The sequence below is a fragment of the Cupressus sempervirens genome, chromosome 10 (genome assembly GCF_028749045.1).
Source record: "Cupressus sempervirens isolate cs-2001-9-10 chromosome 10, ASM2874904v1, whole genome shotgun sequence".
Classification (NCBI taxonomy): Eukaryota; Viridiplantae; Streptophyta; class Pinopsida; order Cupressales; family Cupressaceae; genus Cupressus; species Cupressus sempervirens.
Genome location: NC_143127.1, coordinates 141090454 through 141116986, shown reverse-complemented (window position 1 = coordinate 141116986; position 26533 = coordinate 141090454). Strand labels below are relative to the sequence as shown.

The following is a 26533-nucleotide window of genomic DNA, read 5'->3' as shown; positions in this document are numbered from 1 at the left end:
CTAGTAGACTTGAAATCTTCTGATATATGTCGCACTGGGCATGCCAAAAATTGTTGTCATAGAGGTTTGCACCCTTGCCCAAAGTCTTACCTAAGGAAAACCTTGTGAAACATGGAAACAACATCCAAGCTATGGGACTTGAACTGTGAGATTGAATCTTAGGAGAAGGCTAGCTTCCTCTTACTATCAAGGTACACCTAACTATTCTTGGAGAGGAAAAGGGAGAAGGAGAGCATGGAAGAAATCTACCTAGTCTACTCTAAGGAGGTGATGCACCACAATAGAGTGTTCAAACCAATCTCTACCCATATATGCATTATTGAACCATCATGACACCAAAGATATACACATTCAAACTTATTTTAACCAAGCAACCACATGCAGATCAAAAAACTAGAATGAATGACACAAGGAAAGAGAGATTCACTTATATATCATTCACAAGCCAAAAGAGGTATAGTCATGCAGATTATAGATCTGTACAAAACCCCAATGAGAGGCAAGGGATTCTTGCACTTTCACACCAATGGCTGAAGGAGATGAGTAGGATGTCATTCAATTCAAAGGTAAAGGGAATTTTACACTGAAGATTTGTAGAGGAATATTAAAGAAATCAGAGAAGGTTTGACCCTTACAAAATTTATAAAAATTGCCTTTATTGTTTAGCCATAACTGAGATCTCCTCTAACTGACATTACTCTGCAACCACTGCCATTAAGCCCTTTAGAGAGTAATCATGGAGATCTGAAGAAAATTTGATCTGAGTATAGATCCAAGTGTAATGATATCTGATCTTGTTGGAATAGGGCCCTAAGAAGACAGAGACAATGCCATTAAATCATCTGACCAAGTAGATGGATCAGATCAGGTGTGGTGGAGTTCTCTCTTGGTGGTAGCATTCATACTAGAGTGGTTGGCATTGATCACAAGGATCAAATTGAGTGGGAAAACTTGATTTCCCCTCTTCTAGCTCATGGATCAGCAAAGTTAGTAGGTCAAATGAATCTTGCAAGAAGAATGAGCCATGTGGGCCAATAATATTCCTTTTTTTTGCCACCCTGCAAAGTCCCCATGCCATTGACCACACCTTTTAACTAACCACGCCACCTCCTTAGAACCCTGACTATGACAGGTACATTAACTGTTAGCACTGTTGATACCCTAGCTAGGTCGCTGAGACATGTGCCTTTTAGGTGCTTCCTCATAATTTTTATTCTCCTCACATCTTGATAATGTGGGGAAGCCTCGGCCACAAATCTGTTCACATCGAATGGTGAGAATTATTCACGCATCACCCTGCAAGAAGGGCAGGCCTATGATGTCATTCCTTCCATGTATCACAAGGGGGCATGCCCACATTTTTAAAAACCCTTAGAACTTCATATTGTGGGCGTGCAGTGATCATCAATTTTGGAGATCTGATGGTGGGAGGTACAACTAGGAACATGGGACATCATGGGACAGGCGTCACAAGGGGGCATGCCCACATTCCCTAACTTCCTCACAGCTTTATCTTGCGGGCATGTGTCACCCATTGATCTAATTTGTATCTACGATGCTCAGAATTTGTGTCTTCTAAACCTCTGTGAGATTAGCCATGACATCATCTGGAAGTGTGTCACCAGGGTGCTTGCCCGCATTATCAAAAAGTTTGTCAAAAAAAAAATGTGGGGAAGAAAGTGCCAATCAAATTGCCACCTCAACCTACCACCCTGCCTACTCTTCTTGCGATGGCTTAGAGAAGATGGACCCACCCAAACAATAAGGACTCATTGAACCACATGTCGTCGAGGGGCTTTCCCACAATATTTAAAGATTATGCATTTGGAGATTGTGGGAAAGTGCCCACCATAGATCTAAACTAGATCTAATGGCACAAAAAATTGCAGGCTGACAAAACAAAACATAAAGTTTTATCATTTATGTTTTTATATTTCATGGGCACTAAAATAATATAGAAGATGGAAGCTGACCATTGGGCGGGGCAAGAATTAAAAATTCAAATCTTGGCTAGAGGCAAAATGGATAGCAATAATTACATGTGGGCCCAAAATCTCAATAAAACTGGGCCCAAAAAAATTCCAAGAAGTTTGTACAGTACTTTCCTAATCAGTCACCACAAACTAACAAAAATAATGTCTATATAAAGAAATATACATTCTTAAAAAACTAGAACATCAACTGACCCTCTAACTCCATGCAAAAAAACTATCAAGTAGTGTATAGTGGTATCATGTGACCCCTACTGAGCACTTTAGGAAGCCTTGAACCTCCTCTATAAAAGGTTTATGTTGACTTCTTGGCCATTTGGTTGCAATATTTTGACAATTCTATTGGCTCGTGATTTGATAGAATTTAAACTACGTTTTATGATGCCAAAAAACCTAGGAATCAGCAAAAAACCATTATGGGCATTCTAAAAATTCAAAATAAAAATACCATAACAAGACATCATGGTCTTCTCCACTTTTTGTTTTTCAATAATTAGGCAGGATTACCTTAGGAATTCAACTTTATCCACTTTCAAATTAAGATTCTTAATGTAAACTCTAGTAACAAAATATTATTGAGCCTTATTTCTTCTAACTCAAATGGTCATAAAGAGATGATAACTATTTCATCAAACCCTAGACACCATGAACTAAGTACATGCTAACATTTCATACTTGGATAACTGAATTGAAAAAGATTGATTGATTATAATATTTTTTTATTATGAAAGACATTCCATTCATTTTAAGTCACAAGGATGGCCAATGCCTTATCCATTGGGCTATAACTAACAGAGATCACACACCTACTTCTAGATCTTACCTTAACAATCTATACAAAGATTTACCTATATTCATTTACAGATCTCATACTTATCATATCTTTACTTAAAACCATAATGTTCTTAAAATTTTCATTAATCATTTACATAACCCATTAGATTATTAACAAAAGAAGAAAAGCATAATTCAAAGTGAATTAAAACTAAAATATGATAAACTTTTCTATCAAATCTAAATGAACAAAATAGAGGCAAGGAAAGAGACAAGATTTGGAATGAAATCAAATCTCAATATTTTTATTTATTTCTTTGAACTATATACAACAAATAACTCAATAGACTAACAACTATAACTTTTTGCATTCAATTCTTGAACTGATTTACAATATGAATGGACCAACTCAAAATTTACATAGACTCATGCAAGGAAATAAAATTGGACCCTCCTCTAGCCTTGTAAACTCACTTATTTAGTGTGAGTTGCAACAAGCTTTATTCTTAGAGGGAAAGGACAGTTGTCCATAGAACAAAAAGATTTATAAAAGGAAAAAATCTATCATACTCAAAATTTGCAAAAGAAAAGACAAAAATTGGTGGTCATTTTCCTCGGAAAGAGAATGGTTTCTTCATTATTTTTTTTGTGGTGGGACCAATTCTATTGTAGTAGTTTCTTATACATCCTCAACGATTGATATTGTTCCATTCATTGTTCTCCTAGTTGTGGGACTACTTGGCCTTCATTCTCAGGCTATGATATCTGGATATTTATTATAATTGGCTACTCATCCTTCAAATCATTAGTTTGTGTGGCTATATGTAGTGTTGTAATTTGTTGTTGTTTTACTCTCTCTTCTATTTAAACTACTTTATCAACCAACTATAACTTTTTTGTGGCAATTACTTTGTCCACACTTTCCACTTCAACTACCATTTTTAACAAGTATATTGCTAGAGAGTAATTTGACATCCACTTGTCAAAAAGTGTGTCATCTAGCCAATTGAAAATCAATATATCTTGCTCTCTCTTCAAGATATATCTTCCCAGTTTCTTTAACTCAAAAAATCCTATTTGAATGAATCAAAAAATATTTTCACTTGTACAACTTGCTTAGTAGTCCTTGCAAACCAAATGTAATCATCTCTATTCAATACTTTGTTTAGCCTAATGCTCATCAATTCCTTCAATTCATTGTCTAATTCTTCTTTATCCTTTATTTTACCTGTACCTTTTAGTGCATGGGGAAAGATATCAAAATTTTGGCTAAGATATCTTTAAAAGAAGATATTTATTCTCCTCTTCAACAAGTCCCTCTTATGATCAAAATCAAGGAAATTATTGGCTTGTTAAAAAAAAAATTTCTATCTGATCATCAAAGTGGTCAATAATAGAGCAACATAGGGTTGTGATAAAATCAACCTTGCTGATTTTCTTATTCAAAATTAGTCTCAAGGTGGCTTTAGAATTATTCAACACATTCCATTTCTCCAATAACCTTGACAATTCTATGTAGAAAAGGTGTCAGGCTACCCTATCCACTAAATAAAAATTGTGTCTTTGATCTTGTCCTCATGTTGGATTCCTAATTCCACATATAGTGACAAGATCCTAGCCTTCTACTCATTTAGCTCATTGGTCATATAGAGTTCGTTTTTCTAAGGAGTGCTTGGAATATCCATAATGGGAATGGTATTAAAAGGTAGCACATGGGGGGAGGAGCTTCAATTCAGAGTTGTTGCACTTTATTTCTTGCCATTTCATTTTCAAGTCAAGGACATTTTTGGATCTCTTCAATGTAGGATACCAATACTTACTCATAGTTATCATATAACTCATGTCTAAACCTCTTCTCTTTTCTAGAAATAACTAAAGTGAGTTTTGTTGTGCCAACATTTAATTCTACTACCTCATCATTTTGGGTATCGTCCACTCTTTTGACAATCAAATTTCCCATTAACTTAGAGTCACTAGGTTTAGAAGATCTAGTATTAAATCCTATTTTCAAAGGTCAAATAACCAAGAAGAATGGACCTCACTATATTTGACACCACTAAGTGCTTTTTCTTATTGCTCTTTAGTATTCAAATTATTTTTTACAGCATTAAAGAACATTGCATCTATAATGTTTTAGTTTGGAAGAAGTATAAGTCCAGTTGATTCAATCATTTTCCTTCCTTCCTTAGGTGTTACATTATTGAATTATTGCATCATTTCTCCTTAACTTTATTTTTTATGACCGAGTCTTCTTTCTCAAGATGTTTCATCTTCCTTTTATTCTATATTTCCTCAATGTTTGCAATATTTATTCTCCATGCCAATTGGTAAAAGGCCCTTGATTTTACACAAATATTATCAAACAATATTTCATGGCTATCCTATTTAATTCTAGATTCTAACTCATTTCCTTTGAAATCATTCATAGTCAATTCTATGTTGCGCATGGTGGGTTCCTTAAGATTTCCCTCTTCTAGCTCTACTATCGTAATGAACACTCCACCTTGCGATCCAAGTTTCCCAATTTTATCCCTAATGAGTTGTTTTCCTCCCATACATAGGGGAGATTGGGATGGTCTATAAATTTCTTTTTGAGACACATATTTTGCTCTATTTTATGCTTCTTGGTCATTCACTCTAATGGCTTCTCTTCAAGTTGATGTTTCCTTGTTAAAACACTAGTATTTGATCCAACCTTCTCCTTCCCCTTGACATCAAATTGTTCCCCAATCCTGACTATACTGAAACTAATTTTCCTTTGAATGAATAGCTGACCTAAACTTACAGTAGGGGTAAAAGATAACCATTTCATTACCTTCCTTGCTCTGTCAGGATAAGTAATGATAAGGAGGATTTTCTTCTCATTCATGGTGTCTATGATCTTTGCAAATGTTATTATTATCTTATTCATCTTCTTAGCTAATGTCTTGGCATCTTTCAATGGACTATATTATTGTTCAAAGCAATTAATGAATTCTAGTACCCTAGAGTAAACTCTTCATTTTAACTTTTTTATTTCTTGCTCGTGTAAGGAAAAATAATTTCTTATTATATCTTCTAGGTAATAGAATTCATGCTTCTAGGCTTTGGCCTAGGCCCTCTATCTAAAAATCTCAAAAAACCGCTAATTGTCATTGTATCTAGGATGAGAGGTAGCCATTTTATATGGGTTCAAAACTTTATATAGAAAAATCAAACAACCCTTTATGATTATAAATTGATGAGCCACTGTACAAGCTGGGAAAATGGAAACCCTTGATTTTTTAGTTAATTCTTATTCTTCCAACCCACCTATCTACCAAAATCTTTTCTAAACCTACTTTAAAAGGTAAATTGTAAGGAAAAAATATGTAGGGTCTGCTAAAATCCATATACCTTAAAAAATAGTAGACAATGGATATTGAATGCTATTTTTCCAATTATGGGATACTTTCAAATTGTTGGGGCAATCCATAGGTCTAATGAAATCCAATAGCAACTTAAGTATACTTGGATTATCATTTGACAAAAGAATCCTATAACTAGAAGCAAAATACCTATCAAAACTTACAAAACTTTCTTCTTCTACATCCCAAGTCATATCTACGCTCCACAATTGAACTGGTAGAGACTCTCCTTCATGTTCTCTTGTTAGTTCCATATCTCTCTCAAAATACTAAACTCCCTTAAAAAGATACATGGCCATTAATATAGAATAGAAACAAAAAGTTTTCTCAAATTTTACCTTCACAATCCCTATCAATCCCACATGGATTTCTTCAACTAGAAATGATGTAAAATCAAAGATAATACTAACACCAAAGGATAAAATCTATATCATCATATACATAATTATTATAGGCATAATGTCTTGGTAATTTTCATATAAAACCCTACATTGAGACATGTATATATCTATGGCATGAGAATTGAAGAATTATTTCTTGAAAGGTTCCCACATAGAGGATATGACCAATGCCAAATTTCCAATTGTATCTAAATGTACTCTCAATGTCTCTTACCTAATTTGGTCTCTATGGGACATGTACTCCTTCTCTAAGCCCTAGAAATCAATGCCTTAATAATACTGTGTAGTGGGATCCATTCCAAATACTTCTTGAATTTCTTTAGAATTCATTATTACTAGGCATTCCCCATTTATCCCCCTTACAATTTGGATCATAGGGACATACATTTTGGATACAAAGGTGAGAAGGTCTAAATCCATAAATACTCTTGGGATAAACAAATTACATAGGTTAAAATTCCAAATGTTTTCATGAGGGGAAAATAGTTTTCTCTCCAAGAAGCATTTCTTGAATAGTGACAACTTAGTTTTAGATGTCATTGCATCTTAGGTCCAATTTCCCCTATCATATAGACCTTGTACTACCTTTAACCTAGTATTTATAGGGCCTAATTTCTTCATCTTTGTAGCATCATTAGTGGACTCATTTAACTATTGTAAAAAATCATCATGAATATTTCTATGTGCATAATCTCTCTACCTAAAGAAACCCTTCTTTTGAGGCATTGTAATTAATAGATATAGGATACCTAAATTCTTTTTACAAACATAAAAGTACTTACTTGGTTCAAAATTATGTATCTTATTACTACAATAGATTTTTGATGTAGAGACTCACAATTTAGGTTAACATAGTAATAATTTTGTGTTGGTTTCAGTTTGGTTTTGACATTTGAGTGTCAACACACTTGATCACTTTTCATATAGAAGCCGAGCACACTATGTATCCCGAGCTACAGTATGTGTCAAGCCAAAATTTCAATAGGTTCCAAGTGACTTTAGGTGTCGAGTGAACAATAGATGCCAAGTGATATATAGGTGTCGAGTCATAGTTGATGCCAAGCAAGTCAAAAAACTTCATGTGCTAAGTGAGCTAGAGTCATACATGTGTCGAGCAAGATAGAGTGCAATAGGTACCAAGAAAAGTAGGATAGTATATGTGCTGAGCACCGGTAATCTATTATGTGGTGAGTAACATAGAATCAACTTGCAAGTTTGTGCCTTTACAAACTTAGAAGGAAAACCATTTTTGGATGATTCACGAAGGGATTAGAAAATACCATCGAATCTTTTCATTGTCCTATGTTATCAACATGCAACCAATAGGCTAAATCTAAGGATTTGAGCAAGAAATTTGAGTTTGTAATTTCATTACAAACCCTAATTCTACGAAGTCTTTATAAGAAGGCTTAGACCCCATTTTTTCAAGTGGCCAAGAAATAGAAAAAGAAAAGAAAATGAAGTTTCTAAGCAAATAGCAAAATTGTAGAATAGGGCAAGCAACAAGGGTATCACATACTTAGTGAATTGAGTAGTAATTACACATTGAGTTGATTAGAATAGAACAAGAGCTATGATTAGATATCAGATCAAGAAAGGATCACATTAGAATGAGAAGATCAAGTGCCTGAAATCAACAATTGAAGATTGTAAGCAATCAAGTCAAAATATTTCTAATATTTTCTAGCAATTGTATTAGATAGTGGTAAATCCTATGTTAATAGGTTAGCTTAATAGCTATTTTGCAGATCTTTTGAAGAGGTGACTAAATCCTTTAATAGGGTGACAGTTCATGTAAAGTGTTTTAAATCCTTTAACTAGGTCACTATTGACACAGTGTAAAGCCATTAATAGGGAAAGCCTTTAACAGGGTAGACCATCAGAAGTGGTCAAAAAATTATCGTTGTAGTGATTTTGTGGGCATCATCCCCACCCCAATTTTACCTTCTTATTCCTGGAGGATTTTTGTGCTACCAAATTTTCGTGTTATGTGTGTGTTGATTCATGTGTTTACTTTATGTTTATTTAATATGTTTACATGCATGTAGTTTACTTTCAAATTATTTGTTTTAAAGGATTTGAAAAGGTTAAAGTGTGTTACTTCTAATTCACCACACCGCCCCTCCCCCCCCAGAAGTACTCTTTTGATTTGAATATTCCAGCAATTGGTTTTAGAGCAAGATTCTCACAAGGAAAAGCCTAACAGCTTAGAGAAAAGATCTGAAGATGGAAGTCTTCAAACTTGGGAAGATCATAGACAATCAGGTGATTGATGTGCACCTTGCTCTACACAAATTGGAGGAAGCTACAGGAGAATTGAGAAAGTCCTTGGAAAGAAGGAATGATATAGCCATAGCTCAAAATGACACACACTACAAGGAGATTGATACCACACAAGTGTTTTCCAATGGAGATTTCAAGGAATTTGATGCAGCAATAGTTGAATGGATGGAAAAGAACAAAGCTCAAGTAGAAGAGATAAGATCTCTTAAAATTGAGCAAGAGTCACAAGCAATGATGTTGTGTGAAATAAATGAATAGAAGAAAAGAGCCATTGAGGACAGGGCTATGCTTGAGGATGTTAAAAGAACCCTTGCAAATAGACTAGATGAAAAGTCCATAGAGCTTGCAAAAATCTCCAACATGCAGTTAGATACCCTTAGCCAAATGATGAATGCTCATCATGAGCATGATATGAAGCACATTAAGATCTCCACCTTGAAAATGCAAAATGAAAAATTGCAGAATGAATTGAGGAGAGAGAAGGAGATAGTAGAAAGCCTTGATAAATCAAGTGAAGCCATCAAGTACTTTGAGTAATTACTAAAATTACCAAGATCTAGTAATGACACATCAGGATTAGGTTTCACTAGTACTGAAGAAGGTGAATCATCAAAGAGCACTAAGAAAAGGAGTGACAAAGGTAAGAAGTCTAAACCCACTTGTCATTTTTGTGATAAAAAGGGACACACTACTAATGTATACAAGAGTGGGAAGACTAATCAGCAAGACAAACCCAAGAAAAAGGGCCACTGTCACAAATACAACAAGCAAGGACACCTGACACAAGACTATAGGACTAAGACCATGAGAACACCAAGATTTTATGATCACTACTATAACTACAAGAAATATGAACATAGATCTTTTGATTGTAGATCAAAGTCTATGTGGACACCTAATCAGCCTACAAGGAGAAACAACCATGGACACCACTAGAACTAGGATTACAATACTAGGGAAAGCTATCATTATTGTTAGGAGTATGGGCATGTTCTTGAAAATTGTATAAGAACACATTCCAGAGGGAACTATAGTAGGTGGTTAAACCAAACCACATGATTTAGTTGCTTGAAGACTAGTCATATTAGCAGGTATTTCCGAACAAGGTCTAAGGCACCCAAGTCAAAAGTCAACAAAGGAAAAGAGAAAGTAGATGTTCAACAAATTAGAGGAGAAATGAATAAGACATGGAAGAGAATGGATGGAGCAAACACATCAAATGAAGGGATCACTTCACCCAAGAGGTCAAGTGATCACACCTCAGCCAACTAAGAAAGGATAGTTGTATGGGACTGATAAACAAAGTTATATCATACATCAGTCCCAAGACAAAGAAGTACCATAAAGAAGAAATCAACATGAGAAAAGATGCCAAGTCAAAATTTGAAGTTTTTTCAAATATTGTCGACTTGTCCTCAGATGTCGAGTAAAGCTCTAGTGATGGTTGATGCCAAGTTGAAAACTTTGAATGGAAATTGAGTGAACGAAATCCAATGGAAGCAGAGTTATGTTGAAACCTTCAAGTGTTGAGTGTACAATGGTATGCATTATGCATTTAATGCTAGGTTTTAAGGGGTATAAGGTTCAATGTTGATCATTTTTATGCCATTTAAACATAGAAAAAAGATGAAAAGAGTGCAAAAGAGATCAAAGAGCAACCTTGAAGCCTTTTGCACCAATTTCAATAGTGATTCAACATAAATTTCATCAATCTAAGGTATTTCTCAAGTGTCAAACTATGCAGTATCAAAGTTTTAATATATTGAAACCCTAGATTGATATAATGCCTTTTAGTTCTAAGGACCCCAAGGGAAAGGAAAGTCATGAGGTCCACTTAGTTAGTAATGAAGTAAAACAACCTAACTTTAGACCCATTCTCGAGGTAGCCTACAAGAACAACCCTATCGATGCATTGTCCATAATTCCACCCAAGGTTGTCATGGTGTAGGATGTAAGGAAGTGTTACAACTACAAGGTAGGGGCTATAGGCGACCTTGAGATATTTTGTGCCTATGATAAACTATGTGATAAAAAAATTCTAAAGGATGAGTTTCAAATAGCTGAGAAGAAAGGTTTAACAAATGCCCTAGTTTTTCCCACAGTATTGAAAATAGAATGGATCTACATTGTACTATGATGAATTCATGATGGCTATCTATGGCTAGAAATAAGACCAATTAAAATTACCAAGATAATAGTACATAGGGTTATAGGTTTCCCAACCCTAGATTGGCCTAAGACCTTGAGAAGTGATTCAAAAGAGGCCATTGAAAGGAATACACGGGCTAAGTGGAATAAAAGGGGTATGACAATTGATACTATAATAGATCCTCTTCTAGATTTTGCAGGGAGAGTGATATCTCAAAAATTTTACCAATCCAACAGATTAAATATTGTACCATGTGTTGCTATTGATGTAGCCTATAAGCTTGTAAAGAAAAATCATAGATATGATCTAGTAGAACTAATGTTTCAACAAATAAATGAGAACCTAGGAGCAATAAGAAGGTCAAAAGATGCTCAATGAAAGTTTGGTTTAGTTCTTGTGTGCATATTATTCTATGTCTTGGAAGAGTTTCCATCAATTGGAAAGGTAAATTTGAACTCAAACAAATATGCAATCACTTAAATCAATGAGTAGATTGAATAGATGGGTGACAAATTTGAAGCCCAAATGACAAGCTATTTTGAGGATTTCAAGAAATCCATGGAGCAAAGATTGAGGATACCAGTTTCCCTAGTTGAACAACATGTCAATGATATCTATTTCTTAGTGGACATTGACTACACATACATATAAGTAGTTGTTCCAAGGGTGAGATGGCTTAGACCATTAGGTTATGAGGTAGAAATTGATCAGGCATCAATAAAAATAATTGTATTACTTGCAAAGGACATTGAAAAAGCTGCCAAAACTTTTGGGACATATGATGTGGTGAAGTCAAAGGTTGAAATGGATTTGAAGACAACCTCTATAGTAAAGAGGAAAGAAAAAATGGTAAGAAAAATAAAGAAGTTTGTTGTAGGAATTGAGGGTGCAATTGAGGAAGAAGAAGAAGAAGGTGAGAGTGAAGAAGATGAACAAGGGCAAGGCCCAATGTAGTTAACCCAAGGCTTAGGTGAAGATAAGGAGGAAGGTGTCGAGGAAGAAGAAGCCAAGGAAGCACCAATAGAAGACTAGTCTAAGAAAAGAAAGGCCAAAGCCTAGCTTGTAGCCCAACCAAAAGAGAAAAAGAAGGCTACTGAAACAACTCAAGCCAAGCCATCACTAGTAACAAGAGCTACCGCGAGGGCCTCTACTCAAAAGGCCAAGGAGCAAGTAAAAGAGGAGAAGAAGGCCACTAAACAGATTAGTGAAGTGCAAAAGAAAGATATAATAATAAGCAAGATATAACAATTTTTTGGAGGAAAAATAATAAGGAAGATATAACTAATGGGGAGAATACTAAGCATTTTGATTACATTCTTTCATTCATTCTTTTGAAGAATAAAGGGGGAAAGATTGTAGATAGCCAAAAGGTAGAACATCTCAGCACATAGGTATAGATTATAGAAAAAAGGAAAAGGCAAAGAGTATTAGGTAGATTCAATAAAGAATTTTTGTTACAAGAATAGACAAGGCACAATCAGCTTAAGGGGAGTTATAGGGTATTCTAAACAAATTTTGAAATTTTGTACATATGTAGAGTAGAATGATTAATGTACTCATCAGGTTAGATCAATAATGTTTAGTTAAGTATTTTTGACACTCAAGTCAAAGGGGGGTCTTAGTTTGGTTTTGACATTTGAGTGTTAACACACTTGATCACTTTTCATATAGGAGCCAAGTACACTATACATGTCGAGCTATAGTATGTGCCAAGCCATAATTTCAATAGTTGTAGAGTGACTTCAAGTGTCAAGTGAACAATAGACGTTGAGTGATATATAGGTACCAAGTCATAGTTGATGCTAAGCAAGTAAAAATGCTTCATGTGTTGAGTGAGCTAGAGTCATACATGTGCCAAGAAAGACAAAGTGCAATAGGTTTTGAGCAAAGTAGGATAGTATATGTGCCGAGTAACAATGAATCAACATACAAGTTTGTGCCTTTACAAAAATAGATGCAAAACCATTTTTGGATGATTCACATAGGGATTAGAAGGTAAGATCAAATCTTTGCATTTTCCTATGTTATCAACATGTAGCCAATCCAAAAATTAGAGATAGCATGCAAGCAATATGCTAAATCTAAGGATTTCAGCAAGAAATTTGAGTTCATGATTTCATTACAAAACCTAAGCCTACGAAGTCTTTATAAGAAGGTTTAGACCCCATAATTTCAAGTGCCCAAAGAATAGAAAAAAAGAAGAAAAGGAAGTTGCTAAGAAAATAGAAAAATTGCAAAATAGGGCAAGCAGTAGGGGTGTCATAGACTTAGTGAATTGAGTAGCAATTACACAATTAGTTGATCAAAATAAAACAAGGGCTACGATCAAATATTAGATCAAACAAGAATAACATTAGAATGAGTAGATCAAGTGCCTAAAATCAGCAATTGAATATTGCAAGTAATCAGGTCAAAAGATTTCTAATACTTTCTAGCAATTGTATTAGATAGTGGTAAATCCTATGTTGATAGGTTAGCTTAACAACTATTTTGTAGATCCTTTGAAGAGGTGACTAAATCCTTTAACAAGATAACACTTCATGTAAAGTGTTTTAAATCCTTTAACTAGGTCACTACTGACACAGTGTAAAGCCATTAACAGGGCATGCCTTTAACAAGGTAGACCATCATAAGTGGTCAAACAATTATTGTTGTAGTTATTTTGTGAATATCATCTACACCCTAGTTTTACCTTCTTATTCTTGGAGGGTTTCTGGGTTACCAAATTCTAGTGTTATGTGTGTGTTGATGCATGTGTTTACTTTATGTTTATTTAATATGTTTACATGCATGCAATTTACTTTCATATTAATTGTTTTAAAGGATTTGAAAAGGTCAAACTGTGTTACTTCTGATTCATCACCCCCCCTCCCCCCCTCAAAAGTACTCTTCCCATTTGAATAATCCAAAAAAAATTCCAAGCACCACGTTCCAATTCTTCAACAATCTATTTTTAGAATGGAAATCACCAATTTTTCCTTTATAGCTTTTGCATCAATTCATATAGGAGATTTTTAATCCTCATAATTTTTTTATAGAGGATAGAATGACGAGTTATAAATTTTGAAAATAGGCCACTGATTCCTAGAAATCTGGTAGACATAACACAATTTGAAATTTGATTCATTTTCTATTCTCCAACCTGACAATAAAACTAACCAAATTTTGACACTTGGAAACCTTTTTACCTTGTTTTCATCCTCTATGTAATGGCTACATTGCATAAGACATGTGTTACCATGTTGTTATGTTGCTATGGTTAAAGATCTATAAACTCCCCTTAGTGACCTAACAATAGCCTTAGATCTTTTGTAGATTTGTCAACTCAAAAAACTAACTCAACTTTCTTAAAAGTGGGCCATATGTGCTACATTTCATTATGTTTTTATGTTTCTAGGAATAACAACCTTGCAATTCCCATTATCATAAAAGTGACAGCCCTTCATTAATCTAAGATCTAATAGTTGGGAATTATCTATAGTAAAAAGTGTAATGGACACATAGGGATATGTGTTACCTTCTATCTATGTTGCATGAATGAAATAGTCTTCATCTTTTTATTGAAACAAAGTTATGACCATAGATATGTCTTGAGATCGATAATCCTCATTACTTTATTTTGTCAATGCTCATGGCCGAACCAAAATGTCTCACCAATTCCACATGTCATTTTGTCTCTATATTACCATGATTAAAAATTATGCAACTCTTATAGGTGATATAGTGACAACCATAGATCTTTCTTCAAATCAATGGTTGATAGAAAACTTTGGTGATTGGCTCATTCTATAGAAAAACAAATCATGTATAAAAACCTATAACCTTGTTTGACAATCCTACTAGCCATAATGAAGAATGATCCATAGGGACACACATCTTTTCCTTTTTAGGTCTCTATAACTAAAGATCAAGAAACTCCTATTGGAAACATAGTGACAACAACACATTTCTATTTTGATCTATGGTGCTAAGATTTTTGATTTTTTTTAGTTGTTGGGTCCGATAGACAAGTGTCATTATGTTTTTATGTTGCATGAAATAAAAACACAACACTTTTTTTTTTGTAGCAACATAGAAATGACCCTTAATATTAAGGAAGATCAATTCTAGAATTACCTAGCCATAACTCTAATTCAAAAAGGTAACCCATGTAAGAGAAAAGAGAAACATGACATGACCTTGGGTAAAAAATGAGTTACAAGCTAGGGTAAGGAATAATTTTTCTAAAAATTTCCAAAATATTGCAGGAAAGCCATATAATAAGTAAAATTTGAAGGGTTCAAGAGAGTTATTAAAGAAAAACCTATGCACATTTGAAAAAGTGAACAATGTGAACCAAACCTTTAAAGAACCTAGGGCATAATTTGTGTTATGGTATGATAATTAGGGATTTTTAGGGCACAATTAAAAAAAAATACATATAATCCCTAATCACAAAAGGATAAAAAAAAATTTCACTGCAAATTTTGAGGATTTTATTACCATGTGAAAAAAATCCAATAAGGTCTTCTCAGAATTGAACTAAAGACTAGGTGGGGCTAAAACTAGAAACTAAACACTCTTGTAGTTTTAGAATAGATGAGATTCTCTTCATAGTAATAGATAGAAAAGGTTACCCATTTTTATTTAGTATTCCTTAGATTTTACATCATACTGGTCTATATAGTATCGAAGTAATTCTAGGCTTAACAATATAGAAGGGAAAGAAATTGCTTTAAGGAGACCACTTGTTAAAACTTTAAGACACCCTTTAACCTCTTCTTGCTCTAAAAACAAATCTTGCAACTTCTCAACCTCAACTCCCACCAAATTAGTATCATAAATCACACCCCTCCGACATTCAAGACTAGAGGTATTTCCAAAAAAAATCATATTAATCTTCACTTTTAACTAGAAAAAAAAGCTTCCAAATCTTCCCTTTGAAAGGAAAATAACATTAAATAAGAAAAAAGGAAAGATTTTTCAACCCTCACTTGTGACATGATGAAAAACCAAAATACTTGTCTTTCTTTTCCTCCCGCCCTAGCCTTGATTTTTCATAGAGCATGATAATAATGAGCTCAGACTTGGTTTAAAGAAATACTAGCATACCAAGGAAAGTAGAACCAAATTATGAGGCTTTAATGGTAATATTATCATAGGCAAGAACCCATGCTTCAAGATTTCCTTATGTCCCTTCATTAAATGTTCATTTTAGGAAAGTGTCCTAACCATCGTTAGTATTCTTCTAGCAACACAATTTAACTTTAAATAAAAGATTTTGATTTTTCGACTTACATTGCTAGCTCATTGCTCATACTAGGTGATAATTATTTTGAGGAGATTCTTAAATCATCATCCGGATGTCATCTCCCATGCCTTAGAGATGATTATCTTATCAAACATTGATTACATTCTTTAGTGCTAATTCTCAATGCTAGAGATACTTTGAACTTCTTTGAATCTTGGCTCAATGAGGTTTAAAGTTATTTAGAGGTAAGCCAACAAAAATTTTGGTAGGTCACACCTACAAAATGAAGTTAGTCCAAATTTTTTTGGTTGAACGAGTTTGAACTAATATAAACAAAGGTTCAAAGATGTTCAAAGGGGTTCAAGGGACCTCTTCACAAGCATTTCGCAACAAGTTTTGACTTTATGTACCTAGGTAAAAAAATATATCTTGAGAGAATAAACACATATTCTTAAAGGTGGACTTTGGAAAGTGAGGAGAAAAATAGGGTATTAATTATGGTGACTAAAAAACTAGGGCTAACACATGGTTAGGGAATTACCCAGAGTACATCTTAATTCTTGTATTACAAAAACCTTAATAGCATAAATACAAAGTAAAGTTATCAATACCTTTCTTGTTACTATTTCATCCTCAATCTTTCCATTAGAACCTCTAATAGCATTGACAACCACTTTGATTGCTGGACTATTTTCTCACCTTCTATCTTTGTCATTTCATCAAAACTTCATCTCAAGCTTTATAATTTGGCTCTAATGACATTTTTAACTCCTCCATATATATTTTCTTTGGTTTATCCCACATTTCATTTACATTATTCCAATATTTTATGTCATCAAACATAGAATAGCTTAGGGCTAATGCAATCTCCAACATTACCTGATTGTGTTCTTTCTTCTCTTTTAGTTGTTGAGTAGTTAGAAGGACTATTTCATCTCCACATATGCATTTTCCACAAACTCAAGTGCAACATCACCAACTCTACCTATGTGTATCCTCATCAATCTTTACCATGTAGGAAAAATCTCTTTGTTTAATCATAACACCTCCTCTTTCTTACATCTTGGTCTTTAACTTTTAAGCACATTCAAACTTTTCTTTATGAGCATCAATTGCTCTAATACTAATTGAGACAATGTTTAGAATAACTATGATGGGGGTGAATCAGTTATCAAAGGTCTAGATGTACCAATTCAACAAACAAGCATTTAAACTACTTTAGGTCTTAAAAATCCATAGCTTGGTCTCTATATTCAACTTTTAGTAACATCAACTAGAAATCCACTATCTTAAAGATAACAAAATTGCAGAATGTAATCATTAATAGTAAATCATCACAAATAACATCTACACAAGTTGTACATTAAGATTTAATGTGGAAACCAATTTAGGAAAAACCAATAGTAACATGTCACCAACTTTTCACTCTTCTAAAGTAAGCTCTATTAGGAGCCAACCCTATTAAACACTTACAAAATATGCTATTAAATGTGACATTGTTAAACAATTTGATCACCTTATTAAAATTGGCCTTATTAGAGGACTTTAGAACATTTCGTTAGAATGCTACCTTGATTAAAGGATCTACATATGACTATTAGGTAAATGTTGATTAAAGGATTTCAAATACTGATAAAATGGTTAGAAAGTAACAATATGTTTTGATTTGATAAATATAACTCACTTTACAAATATATACCTCATTTCATCTCACAAGTTGATCCCCTAACATGCTTTCATTGTCATCTCAATCTCTGATTCACTTGGAAACCCTTCAAGAAATCACACTTATTCAATTCAAAATCCTTCTCAACCTTCTACTTAAGTTCGTTAGTCAATAGCATCAAAAAATGCTTCAAACTTTAACCATATTGAAAGTAGCCCTTGTACTAGCTTAAATAGGTAGTTCCAATCTTTTTGCACTTAAATACCACTGTAGATCTTAGGTTTAGGTTAGATTCATCGAATCCTTCCATCATTTTATCTATTCTTTCTGTTATGGGAACTTCTCCAAACTTCTCCTTAAATCCTTGCATAGAAATGCACAAACCCAGTTTCCCTTGAATTAAATGTACCAGGTCATCCATCCTTATCTTCTATGCACTTTCAATATTCCAAGAAATAAAATTAGTTGACTGGATTTTTTTTATTTTATAAACTATTATAATGATGTTCCTTAGTCAACACTATGTTCTAACACTCAGTCATCACTGGGTTATTGTATGTAATGTCCTTGCTTTCCTATTAGGTTTGAATGTTGTAAGTTGCAACCATTTGTCAGTACAATATCAAAAAATACATGTAAAACATATTAGCAATATTTAATTTAATTAAATAATTATCCAAATACTACCCAAGCTACCCTTCCTAAACCTTTAGGGAATATATTTTCTCTAGTCTCTTCACCCTTTGGTGAGAATTATATCTTGGTTAGGTAATTGTCATAGAAAGAGCTTCTCCCTTAGGCCTCTTTGGGATCTCTAGGAACACTACTTGGTAGAGATCTCACCTCTACCAAGTCTCTTACCTCTGACATATGCATATGTCTGACCACTACAATATATATATTTTCTCAAAGAGATTTTCTATGAATCTCCCTCTGAGTTCCAATTTGGAATCTTGACATTCATGTAGAATGCCCTCTAATCTCTAAGTTCCCTTTTTGAGAAACTTGATATTCATTATATGAATATCCTCTATTCTTGATGGATCTCTTAAATCTCTCATCTCTATAAATCAACTAATCATGGGCCATACCTATATAGTTTTACTATGTGCTTATGAAGTTCGTATATTAATGTATTCACTACTTCTCTATTTAATGTTCTTTCTCCATACTATGTTATCTTTGTCTTCATACTTGTGGGTGATTCTCTCTATGTTTTTTATAACACTCTTGAGATAATTTTGAATGTAATTTTTTCATTTCTTTGGTGAACATTACCTTTTATTCTATTTGTAGTCTCTGCATCTTATTTTCTTATGTGTATGTGGACTACACCAATTATGATCATTTATTTCAATTCCAATAGCTAGTGTTTCAATTTTTCTTATCAACCTTCTATGTTGTGTTATATATCTTGTCCACACTGGCCATTAAAATTTGTTATTGTCTATCCTTTTTGCTACTTTGACTGCATTTATTCCTTTCAAGGATTTGGTCTTTTATTCTATGCATTGCTTCTTATTTGATTCAGGGATTCTTGTCTTACATGGAAATTGCTTTCTTGTTGTTCCTTATCTTTTTCCCATAAATATATTTTCAGATTGATGATTTCTTATTTGATTAGTGTTTGATCCTTTTATCTCTTCTCTCTATTATTATTCCTTTAAGTGATGATGTGTTATAAGTTGCAATGGCTATGAATCATCCTTACTAAGAAGCTTATCTTCTATTGAGATTCTAACAAATGATCCTTGATATCTACATAGGCAAAAAGTAAAGGTTTTCTGTCTGCATTGAAAGATAGTGTCATCCTTAGTTCATGTGGGAAACATATATATTGCAACCAAATTTAATTAGACCATACTCCTATGAGAGAAATTTTTTATTCTCTAATTTCTATGTTAGCTGCTGATTACTAGTCTTGCCTTGTGTGGATGTATTAGTGTGTCACTTCCTTCATGTTCAATATCTTCATACTTTAGTCTTCTAAATATGCAATCCATATGGTGAATGGTCATGTCCACTAGTCATGCCTCTTGTGACTCTAATTATATAACTAGTGTTGGCAATATGTCCAAGCAATAAGATAAGGTAAGTTACAGTTGTTATTTATGGCAACATATTTTTTTTGCAGATTAGCCTCATTCAGTTGCAGAAGAAAATTGTCTAAGTGTCAGGCAGTGCTATAACAACAAGATAGTTTTGATGATAACAAAATATTCCCTTGGAATATTCTCTTATGTTGTTGACCAAAGATGCATGAAATCATAATGGTGATGTATACCAGTGCACATGTCCATATAGTTAATCGAGTTCAAGTTATGAAGAAATTAGTAATGTTGTGATGACATAGTATAGAATAGAGCTTATCAGCAAAATATGTTTAACAATTTAATTTATTGTTCTTAGTTATAATTTCTTGTTGAGCCATATCTAATAGTGTTATATCAGCTGACTAATTAAAATTTGCCAATGTGTTTTGTCTAAGTAAAAAACTTTATTTGGGAAGTAAAGTGTATGAGAAAAAAGTGTGCAAAAGTGAATGATGATTTAGTGATCAGTAAATGCAAAGTCGATATGATCTTGTGAAATGTGAGTAACAAGTGAATGCGATACTTTTCTATATGATGTGAAGATATGATGTAGATTAATATGTGTAGAGTTTCTCTTGAGTGAAGAATCATCAATAAAAAGATTTGTGAAGTACAACGAACTACTCAGTATTGTAAGCATGCCTATTTTTTGAAAAGCTTATTGTATAGTTTCATATTAGGGAAGTGGGATCTTATTGCACACATTTTTATGTAATCTACCAACTCCTAATAGGGTTGAGGCTTCTAACAAGGCCTAGTCTCCTAATAGGGACTTGATTCACTATACATGCTTCATAGACTCCTAAAAAGGTCAATATCCTTAACTAGATTCTTTATATAGTGAATCATCTAGTGGGTTCCATTCCCACTAAGGTTTTCCCTTGGCTAGGGTTTCCCTAGTTAACAAAATATGGTGTCATGATCTCTCTTTATGTATGGTTGTTTATACTATTCTACACTCTTGGTTTATTTTCTTATGCAAATGATAAAGTAAATAATAATATTTAGTTGTGGGTAAAAAGATTGAAAATATTGATTCACCTCCCCCCTCTCAGTATTATCTATTTCTAATAATTGCTATCAAAGCCTAGCTATTCAAAAGAGGCTTAATAGCTTGAAAAGATCCCTATAGATATGGAACAACTGAAGAAAAATATTGAAGATGCACTTGAACAAATTGATGTTCTTACTAATTAAAGAGATGGCCTCAAAGATAGGTACAAGGATGCAAAAGCCTACATTGGTGAATTGAAGGAAAAAATAGATGACCTAAAATAGAAAGGACATACTAATCATACCAATTATGATGACATTGAAGATGTAAAGAAAGAAAATGAGATTGTAAAACATGAGTTAAAGATATCTAAACTTAAGTTGAGTCTTAAGAAAACTGGGGGTAACATTGACTCTGAAATAAAAGATGAAAATGCAGATCTAAGATCCTATTTAAGCAAGGTAACATCAGAACTAGAATCTATTAAGTTAGAACATGTAGAATTAGAGAAATACAACACCATTTTGAAAGGTGAGTTGGTACAAACCAAGCAACAACTTGAGAAATTATATACCAATAGTGATAAAATTGAAGAACAAATATGTGAGAAAAGACCCAGTTATGATAAGACTAGACTTGGATTCTTTCTTTCTCAATCCACTAAAAAAATTGTTAAAAAAAAAGAACCTATTACTCCTAAAGTCAATAAGAACCTAAGCAAGATAGATGATACATCTAAAGACAAAGTGAATGTTGCTCACTCTGAATCTGATCAATATATGAATACTAAAGGAAAGGAATCTTTTTCCTAGTGTGATGAACATGAAGACACTGAAGCTAATTGTGAAAGTAAGTCTTCAAACCTATTTCAAAATTTTATTGTCATAATTGTCATGGATATGGTAACTATGCACACTAGTACATTTGACCCCATTTTTCTACTAATATTGGTTGAAATTTTGACACAAGTTGGTCAAAATTTGGAACAACCAATTGGTGAAAGTTTTTCCCATCAAAATTTTGACCATCTTACTGGTTGGTCAAAATTTCAACCAATACATTCGTTGAAAATATTCTAGAGTCCTAGCGCAATCTATAGTAGGCGTTGCTCAAAATTTCAACCAATGCTTGGTTAAAAACTATAGATAGTGGTCAAAAATTTTGACCAATGCTTGGTAAAAAAATTTCTAGTATTGGTAAAAATTTTGACCAATGCCTAGTCAAAAACTAGTAGGTATTTGTTGAAATTTTAACCAAGGCCTTGTAGAAAAATTTTAGCTAGTGGTAAAAATTTTGACCAATTCCAGGTAGAAAACTTTCAGTTATTGGTCAAATTTTTTACCAATGCCTAGTCAAAAACTAGTAGGTATTGGTAAAAATTTTGACCAATGCCGGGTAGAAAACTATTGGGTATTGGTCAAAATTTTGACCAACACTTGGTAGTTTTTGACAAGGCATTGATCAAAATTTTGACCAATGGTTGGTCAATATTTTTTTGAGGCATTCTATAAAATAGTTCACATGTCTTGCCTATGATTTGACATTTTGCATGTATCTTGCACTCTCTCATCTTGATGATGGATTATAAAAAGTGATCTAAAACGATGATGCTAAAAAACACACACAATCAAATCCAAAATGAACTTGCATTACAAATGGATTGTGAAAATCTGATATTTTTAATTTTGCATGCATGTCTACTATGACAATCAAAATTATATATTTTAAGTTGTGATTGTCTTGGTAGACATGCATGCAAAATTAACAATATCAAATTTCCACAATACATTTGTAATGTAAGTTTGTTTTGGATTTGATTGTGTGTATTTTTTAGCATCATCATTTTAGATCACTCTCTATAATCCATCATCGGGTTGAGAGAATGCATGATGCATGCAAAATGTTAAATCATAGGTATGGTATGTGAACTATTTTATAGAATGCCTCAAAGAAGCTAAGAATATTAAAATACTTACAGGGGACTATTTCGTTGTTCTAAATATTATATACTTTTTTGTCTTCCAATCATAAGGATATTTATGTGTGTATGCTTCTTCCATGATAAGACATTAGTGTTCATCTAAGCTCTTGACAATTGTCACATTTAAGTCATGGGCCCCTCCTCGGCTTCCATGCTTTTGGGTAGTTACAAGTACCTTCCTAAGTATCAAGGCATGTTGGACATTGTTGGTTATATTCAAGATACTCTGGTACTATTGGGAACATCCTTTATAACCCAAACTACCTAAATACCTAATATCCATAGGATCAGGGTTCATGGATTCACACTCTACTAATGGTATGTAGTTCTAGTGTACTATGTTTAATGCAACTATATTGAGAATGCAAAACTTTCAAGGTATTTGATGATCGCAAATAGTTCTTCACTATCACCCATTTGGATTTATCTAGCAGATCCTAATCATTGACTATAAACACTTGAAGTGTTCTCCATATAGTTATAGTTGAAAACATGTTTTAAGATTACGTATGTGTGTAAATTGTTTCATTAGGATTCATACTACCTTTTCTAGCGCCATAACTAGTTTAGTGTCTACCTTCCTATTTGTTTGGTGTATAGTAAATTTGGGCAATAAATCCCTAAACCTTATTTAACAATTATAATCAAATTCCTTTGTTTATGGCTATCATTTGAGGATGATCTTTGCTATGTTTTACTATGATTTATAATGAGTTTTCAATGTATCAGCATAAATTTCTATCAAGAGTCCTCTGGAAGATGACAATTGTTCTTATAAAAATTGCAACAACATTACATTTAACAAGTTTAATCAGGTACATTATATCACATGTTAACCAAACATATCAATTACCAAAGAATAGTGGACATAACTAATCACAATACTTTTTAGAAATAAGTGAATGAATAACAATAACATAGCTAGAAGGGAATCAAACATTTTTATACTTAGTGCGAAGAATAACATCACCTAGCAATGGAAGAACTATGCTCAGTGGGGAAAAAAGTTATTATGAAAAGAAGAATAAGCTTTTGGTAAGGGAAAAAGACTATAATTCATATACCTATATTATACCATTCTCTATGATATAATTAGGTGGATTGTTGTATTTGTATTTCACATAATTGAGTAACTCCCTAATCCCTCTTGGAAAAAGATGCAGCCAATCTACTCCTCCTTAATAAATCATTCCACTTTGGATCAAATTATTATCTCCAAAATAATAAGTTGCTACTTTTATAAATTTAGGTTTTCAAACCTTACCTGAGGTCCAATCAAAACACCATCACGTTCATCTGTAAAAAGGGAGGAGAGTTGTAAATAAATAAATAAATAATATCATCTATAATTTATTGGAATCCACTTTACTCAACTCAATTTCTAAACATTAGAAATAAGATTTTTTGTCTCACATCCTTACTTTATATCTTAATGTGAATGATGATTTATGCATAACATAACATATCTACTAGCCTACAAATTTACAATAAAAAAATGCCTTGCATTGTATGATCTATAGTCTTATTTCTATGCAAAATGTCACAAAATTATTTGGAAGTGATATACTTTTGAATTTTAATATGAAGTTTGTATTTGAACCCTAATAATTACCTATCATCATATGGTGTTGGAACTAATGTGTTTTCATTCATGCATCTTTGTAGGATCATTATAGTTTTGAACATGGAAGTTATAGCTCTTAATTGTGATATAATTGGTAAACCAAGGCCTATGGTAGATGCAAATGGTTAGTAGCAATAGAGAGTTTCCATGTTGGTGCAACATCCACCCCAGGCTCAAGTGTCCACATAGGCTCAAATTTTGCAACCATATGCTGGCTCGTACAATGTAGGGTCAAGGGTAGGGCTAAACCAAAATCCAGTGTCCCCAATAATAAATAGGGTTTATCAAAAGAGTGAGCCTGGCATGGGGACAATAGGTCCACCTCATATGGTTGCTACTAGGTCATATGAGAAGCATGGTTAGCCATTCATAAACTGAATCCAAAACCCTTCAAATGGTGGGCTTGGTGTGGTAGCTAGTAGAGGAATGACTACTCAGACAAATATGTATGGTTGTCTAGCTAGTAACTCTTCCTATCAGCTACCTTCTATGTATTATAAAAAAGGATCCATGGCAAGAAATGAAGTACCTCTAATAATTATTCCTATTTCTACTTTGAATCCTTACTAGGGCTAGTGGACTATCAAAGCAAGAGTTACTGCCAAGGGAGATCTTTGTCATTTTATTATTGAAAAAGGAGATGGGGAAATTTTTAGCTTTGACCTTCTTGATTTCAAAGGAGGAGAAATATGCATAGCATGCTTTAATTTCATTGCAAAGCAATTTTATGATCATATTGAGAATGGAAGAGTATACATGGTTTCCAAGGGAAGTCTAAAACTAGCACAAAAAAAATTTAACCACTTAAACAGTGAATGGGAACTTTTCTTGGAGTCTACTTTGACTGTAGAGGCTTGTTTAGAAGAGAAAAAATCAATTCCACAATAGCATTATAACTTCAAGCTAATCAAAAAAATTAAGCAAATGGAAAATAATACAATGGTAGACATTATTTGTATTGTTATCTCAATCAATCCCTCCAGCACCATAATGAGAAAAAATGGAATAGAGACTCAGAAAAGAACACTTTAGCTAAAGGACATGTTAGGGTGCAGTGTTGAGGTAACAATGTGGGATGCATTTTACAAAAAGGAGGGCCAAAAATTTCAAGAAATGTGTGATTCAGGAGCCTTCCTAATCTTTGTTGTTAAAGTTGGTCAAATAAGTGATTTTAGTGGGAAATCTATGGGAATAATCTCTACTAGCCAGCTCTCTATAAATCTAGATTTTCAAGAAGCACACCAATTAAGAGAATGTCATGATAAAGGGGGAAAGAACATTGCACTTTAGTCCTTATACAAAGAAGGAGCTGGTGGTGGTAGGGTTGACATGTGAAAGATGGCATCCTAGATTAAAGATGAGGGACTTGGCAGATTTGAGAAACCTGATTGGATATCAGTCAATGCAACTATATCTTTCATTAAGTTTGATAATTTTTGCTACACTGCTTGCCCCTTGATGGTTGTATTCTAGGGAAAATAAAAGTTCTATATCATGCTATAAATGTGGTCAAGCTGCTCATTTTTTAAGGGAGTGTCCTAGTAGTTTGGGTGGTTATTCTGGGGCAGTCTCAATAGTGGGTACAAAAATTCTGGGGAAAATTCAAGTTCTATGCCATCCTATAAATGTGGTCAATCTGGTAACTAGGCAAGAGAATTTCTAGGTCCAACTGGGGCTCAAGCAACTTATGGTGGAGTTGCAACAACCAACTATGGAATGAGAAGTGGTGGCTATGGTGGTTATTGAACATGATCAATGCATAATTTTGATATCAATCATTTTTTTATAGTTTTGGCTATGGGATGTGATAATTGTCTACATTACCTTAGTTTTGATGTTCAACCTACCTTGAAATTTGACATTGGAGTTTGGTTTTGAAGGAAATTTTCATAAGTTTTTAAGTGAAATTAACAACAAAATAATTAATTTTCCACTCCCAAAGATATAAGCAGGTGATTGGG

At 33.4% G+C, this 26533-nt stretch overlaps 1 pseudogene; it reads left to right on the top strand.

Annotated features, from left to right (window-relative positions):
• LOC149532986 (replication protein A 70 kDa DNA-binding subunit A pseudogene) overlaps window positions 1-26045 on the top strand; it is a 99120-nt pseudogene extending 73075 nt beyond the window's left edge.
• The last annotated feature ends 488 nt before the right edge of the window (window positions 26046-26533 follow it).